Source organism: Momordica charantia, assembly GCF_013281855.1.
Source record: "Momordica charantia cultivar OHB3-1 chromosome 6 unlocalized genomic scaffold, Mcharantia_2.0 BLBB01000006.1, whole genome shotgun sequence".
Lineage (NCBI taxonomy): Eukaryota > Viridiplantae > Streptophyta > Magnoliopsida > Cucurbitales > Cucurbitaceae > Momordica > Momordica charantia.
Genome location: NW_028275164.1, coordinates 29,634,988 through 29,640,987, shown reverse-complemented (window position 1 = coordinate 29,640,987; position 6,000 = coordinate 29,634,988).

Below are 6,000 nucleotides of genomic sequence, written 5' to 3'. Positions count from 1 at the left end.
ATGACGATGTATGAGGTGGGCGACAATGAAGGTGTTCTAGCAATTGACTCAAACATCATTTTAGAATCTATGGAGGCAATCGTATTGAGATCTATGATCAACATGATTTGGAGAATTTGTTTAATCATTCCTTACCTGTAATAGTGGAAAATAAAGCAATTTTGGAGGCAATTATTTCCCTTACAATACTAAAAGGTTGTCTTAATTGACAAGATTATTTGAGGAGTCTCCCAGCATTGAATAGGGTTGAGAATGTTGTGCTTTGGGGAAGGCGTTTAGTGTGATAAAATTTGTTTATGCTCCTAATTCTTTGAACAAGCAAGTTGTTTTATTGACCAAGTGTGTTTCTGATCATTTCTCTGTCTTTTGGGATAGTTGTTTTCTTTCGTGGATTCTAATTCCGGTGCGTGGTCACCACTCTTCTTATATAACCTTTAGCAGTCCCGTTTGATTTTAATGTAGTATTTCTTTGATAAAAAAAAATCTCCTATAACAAAAATATGGTATATAGCTAAACTAAAATTATGTAAAAAAAGTTCTAAAAAAATGTAAAAAAGATTCCTCACATCTCACCCCATTTATTAAAAGAGCATCTTTTCTTTAATTAAGAAACCCATTTTTCACGGATCCAGATTCTCAGTTCTCATCCCTACCATATATATATATATATATATATATATATATATATATATATATATATATATATATATTATTAATAATATATTTAAAAAATACTAATAATATTATTGTTATACTATTAAAAAAACTTTCAAAATTAATATATCATTTGAATAGGATGTTCTAAAGTAATTCACAATTAATGTACTAAAAAAATAGTAATTCACAATTAAGGTTTATCATGTTGGGTTTTCTTAATATTAAAAAAGGTTAAAAAACACATTTAATCTTCGTACTTTCACTAAAATAACAATTTAGTCCTTGTACTTTAGTTTATAAGAATTTAGTCCTATAAGCTTTCATTAGAGTAATAATTTAGTCCTTGAACTTTAACTTGTAACAATTTAATCCATATAGTTTAAAATTTGTAACAATTTAGTGCCTATCCTAAAAAAATTTATTAAAATTAAGTGTCAAATTTTATCGTATAACAATTTAAACGTCTTTCTAATTCATAAACATATTTGGTCATTCTTTAGTTTATCAATCTATATATATAAGAAACTTAACAAAAAAATTTCACGAAAAATACTAAATTGTTACCAACTTTAAATTACAATGACTAAATTGTTACATATTAAAATTCAAGGACTAAATTGTTACCAATTTGAAATTACAGGAACTAAATTGTTACAAACTAAAGTTCACGGATTAAATTATTACTTCACTAAAGGTTCAAAGACCAAAACTGTTTTTTAACCTTGAAAAAAGGAAAATATTTAATAAATGTTTTACTTTAAACTTTTAATTTCATAAAAAATTCAACCTTTAATTGAAATAAGTATAGCAATTTTTACATTCTACTCAATATTTGTAATATTGACTCATTAATTTCAACAAAAAGCAGTGAAAAAATCTCCTAAACTGCATTAATTTCAATTGAGCCGAACTCTAACAAATTAGTACTGCACAAAACTAAAAATAGTTTGGACAAATCAACCAACCTTCGAACGAAAACTCACATATTTCAATAAAAATCCAACTTTAATGACTTGTTTTTCTGAAGTCTCATGAATTTCATACCGTGTCTTTGTCTTATAATTCATTAAATGTGTATTAGATTTTTTATTAAACAACCTAAAAACTAATAGGAAATAAAGTCTAATTTGATCCAATTGCAAGTTTATGGTAAGAATAATTGACTCACATTATCAGGTAAAAATTGAATTTTTCCTTAAAAGATTTGAAATGCAAATTTAAGAATGAGAAATAAAAAGATGGTCTCAATTTTCATAAAAATTTGAAAAAAAAGAACCAATCCATTTACTTTGAACTTCAAAAAAACTGTCATTTTTATTAATTTATAATAAATTTTATATGTGGTGTTAAATTTTTATTCGCTAATCACAAAAATATATTCAAACATTTAATAGTGGAATCTCTAAAAACCCCCAACAGGTGAGGTAGGAAAAGTGACTCTTTTATGCCATCTTTATCTAAAACAAAAAAAAATAAAATAAAATAACATTAATGAGAAGAAACAACTTACTTTGACAAAAAGGAAGGAAAAACGCACGAGCCAACGTGAGCATAACTCCGTACTAGTTGAGATTTAAATTTCATGCTCTTAATGTGTTATACTAAAAAAAAATCATAAAATTCTCCCTAATAAATACAATGAATGAAACATAAGATAATCGCTTAATAAAAGTAATGTAAATTTAATAAAAGTAATGTAAATAAAAGAAAAAGAAAAGAACAATATAGCATATGTCACGAATGGTCAATATAGCTTCAAGAAAGGTCAACTTCTTCAACTTCTTCCTCATTTATCAGGGTTTTTTATCCCTGGTTTAAGGTGGGAAGAACAAAAATAAATGAGAAATTAAAAGAAATGACAATGATAAAGAAAGAAAAAAAAGAAAAAGAATTCGTGAGGAAAATTGTTAAGAAAAAACTACAATCACAAGAAGAAAATCTATTATGTGAAAAATTATTATAATCACACGGTTCTCCTCCAACCTCTATATATACATGTATACTCTCAAAAGTTTTATATCATTCACCCACTGGGATGATTGAAGCACACCTTGTAGTTTTTTCAAATGCAAGATTTTTTAATCTTTCTAATATTTTACCAAAAATCGAACAGTTTTAGCCAAAAAAATAATAATAATAATAATAATAATTCATCAAAATTGAATGTTCCTTGGCCCTAACTCACGAGTCAATACAATTTCTCCATTTAGACAATGAATGTGTTATCCATTGACAAAGGTCAACTTTCATGGCAAGTAAATTATGAAGAGAAATGAAATACTAACTAATGGGTCCTTATCCACAATCCTAAAGAAACTTATCGATATAATCTCGTTAATTATTCTTCAAATTTCATTTTAGTTTAGGTACGGTTCACACTTTACGCGAAATTAGGATAATTGAGTTGGATTTATATTAATCAATAAAATTTTTACTTAGTTACCTCGTCAATTCTTTTTAGTACAACAAATCACAGAGTGAAAATTTAAACTCACAATCTCTTAGTCAGATATAAATGTCTTTTAGTTGGCATTATATCATTTACTTTTATTAAATATTATCAACAATGGAAAAATGATATTTACAGTAAAAAAAATGTGTGTTTAACAAAAGAAAATAATTTTATTAAAAATGTCAAAGCGAGCATAGCTAAACGGTAATTGGCATATATCTCAAACCAAAGAGGTTGTAAGTTCGATCCTCCACCGTACATGTCGTATCAAACATTAGTGAGAGATCAATCTACTTCTAAGAACACTCTGTCTTGGTTTCAATGACTAATGGTTTTTTTTATTATCTTTCTCATTTAGATTTAAATTAACGGTTTGGGTAAGAGACTGATTTATTGTTACGAATGCATTCATAAAGTATCACATTGCTTAATAGAAGAGGAAGATTCATGATATATATGAGTATGAGACTTTTTGCGGAAACGCCAAAAGAAAAAACATGAGAGATCATGCCCAAAGTATACAATATCTTACCATTGTAAAATGACATAGAGGATTCGTTCCTCTATCTTAACCGTTCTCTCATCAAAGTTTTTAAATTGAGTGGGTAAGAGCACGAGAATTATCAATTCGTTAGAATTGTAAAGTAATCTTGTTTGGCAATTACTAACCGTTGTATCTTGAGAAGCAATAGTTGATTTAATCTTAAAGCATCTACCAGAGACAATTTTGATCAAAAGACACTAACCTACCTGAGTTTCAACGCTATTGACGATTGTTACTCTATTTTTCTCACTTAGCTTAGATTAATATTTTTACTTTTTTTAGGATATAACTTACCAATAACATTATAGGTGTGAGGTAAGAATCGAAGCCTTTGACTATTTTGTTTTTTTAGTTTAGTTCAACTAATGTAGGGATGGGGATCTGATCTCCACTCTTAGAAAATGTAATAAGATCTTTTTACTTTTTTTTTTCCCTTTCATTCAACAATTTTGGGGTATGCTTTAGAAAACATCGAACTTACCATGTTGAGATTGGCAAGGTAGGCACTTTTCCAACAAACATCGTGGCAACGTTGCAAATGATCCCTAATGTAGGGGCATATTAGAAAAATTATGGACAAAAATTAAATTTTGTAAGATTCTATTTTTCACCCATACGTCTCTTTCAAAATTGCAAGATTTGGTGAATAATGAAAGAGTCCACGTGTTGAGTATTAGTAAGAGAAATAGAATAGGCCACTAGGGGATGCCAATGTTTTATGACACTTTTTGCTTTTTGCTCTTCTAGAACCACTAAACAAATTTGGCTGCATCCAACTTTCAATACAATTCCATCACTTTTTTAAAGTAAACTAGGGTTTCGAGGGTACAATTCTCGCTTAAATACTATTTTACTTTTCAAAGTTTGTTTATTTTTTAGTCTGTGTGCTGTGAAAATATTTGAAAAAGTTACCAAATTTGGTCTCTGTTTACAAAATTTTAACAGAAATTTTATACACAATGGAAACTGTTTAATACGAATTTATGGCTGCATTTCAATAAACTTAATGAGTGGAGTAACACGCTAAAACTACGATCGAAACAAATTAGATAAAATATGAAAATGAAATTATTAAAATTGTCACTTTTTAAAAGTAAAGAGACCAAAATATATGTTTTCAAATGAACAAAAGTTGAAAGTAATAAGTATAACGATCAAATTAACATGAAATCAGTCAGAAATCCATAAATAATAAAGTAAGCATGTCAGGTACTCGTTTAACTAATGGATTTAATAACCTGAATTATTTATTAGACACAAAATTGAAATTTTAGAGACTTGTTAAGAACTTTTCGAAGTACATTAAATCAATAGCACAACTTTGAAAAAGTTCAGGTACTTATAGAAACTTTTTAAAGAGACATAATCTAAAAAACTTAGAAACCAAACTTGTACATTAATCTAGTTAATAGTAAAAGGTTAAATATATTACAAGAAATATCATGAACGTTGCGCATACCCTTCGAACAAACCTTCACTAATATTTTGAACAGAAAATTGATGTAACAAAATCTAGAACGACCTGACAATTAACACCCAAGTTTTATTCTAACTAAATCTGAAAATATTGGAAATGTATAAGATTCTGCCTCGTAAACTTTTCGAAATATTCCGTGTAATTTAGTGAAAAAAAAAAATAGAAGAAAATGAGAGTTTGAGAGGGGTTGGAGTAGGCCCCGAGTCGCAAGGAGAGTGTGTTGGCGACGCGAGGAAGGAGAGGAAGCGATTTGTCGAACATGCAGAGAAAAAGGGAGGCATGTGGAGGGCGAGTGGGGTTCACGGGAGGAGAGAGCGCGTGGGGACAACACTGCTCCCTAGACCCCTATGAACCTACGAACCAATGGAAGCTAAGGCCTTGGAATCGTACAGTCAAACTTGTAACGCCTTTCGTCCTAAACCTTGCCACCTCCCCCCTTCCTTTGTCCCCATTTGACATTTTCAAAAAGTCAAATCCAAACACACAAACACAAAATCAATTTTTAAATTTTTTTTTTTTTAAAAAGCCCTCTCTCTCTTATCTCATCCTTATCTCTCTCTCTCCATGCAATTTTTTAACTTACGTGCTATCTCTCTGTCTTTTTATCTTGTGCTAACCACCGTAGAAATTTTAACAAATAAGAGAAATGATGGATACAAAAACTTATCATTTCTGAAAAAAATAAGTCGGAACCTTTTTATAAATAAGTATCTAATTTAGACTCTTTCATCAAGTCTTAGACTTAAATCCTTGTCCTGGTTAGAAAATTGAAACAATCACACCTTTTTACTTTGTCTTAAATTCAAAATATATATTACTAAAGGTTTGTTTGAGAGTGATGGTAGAATTAGTGATTTAAAAAAAAATTAA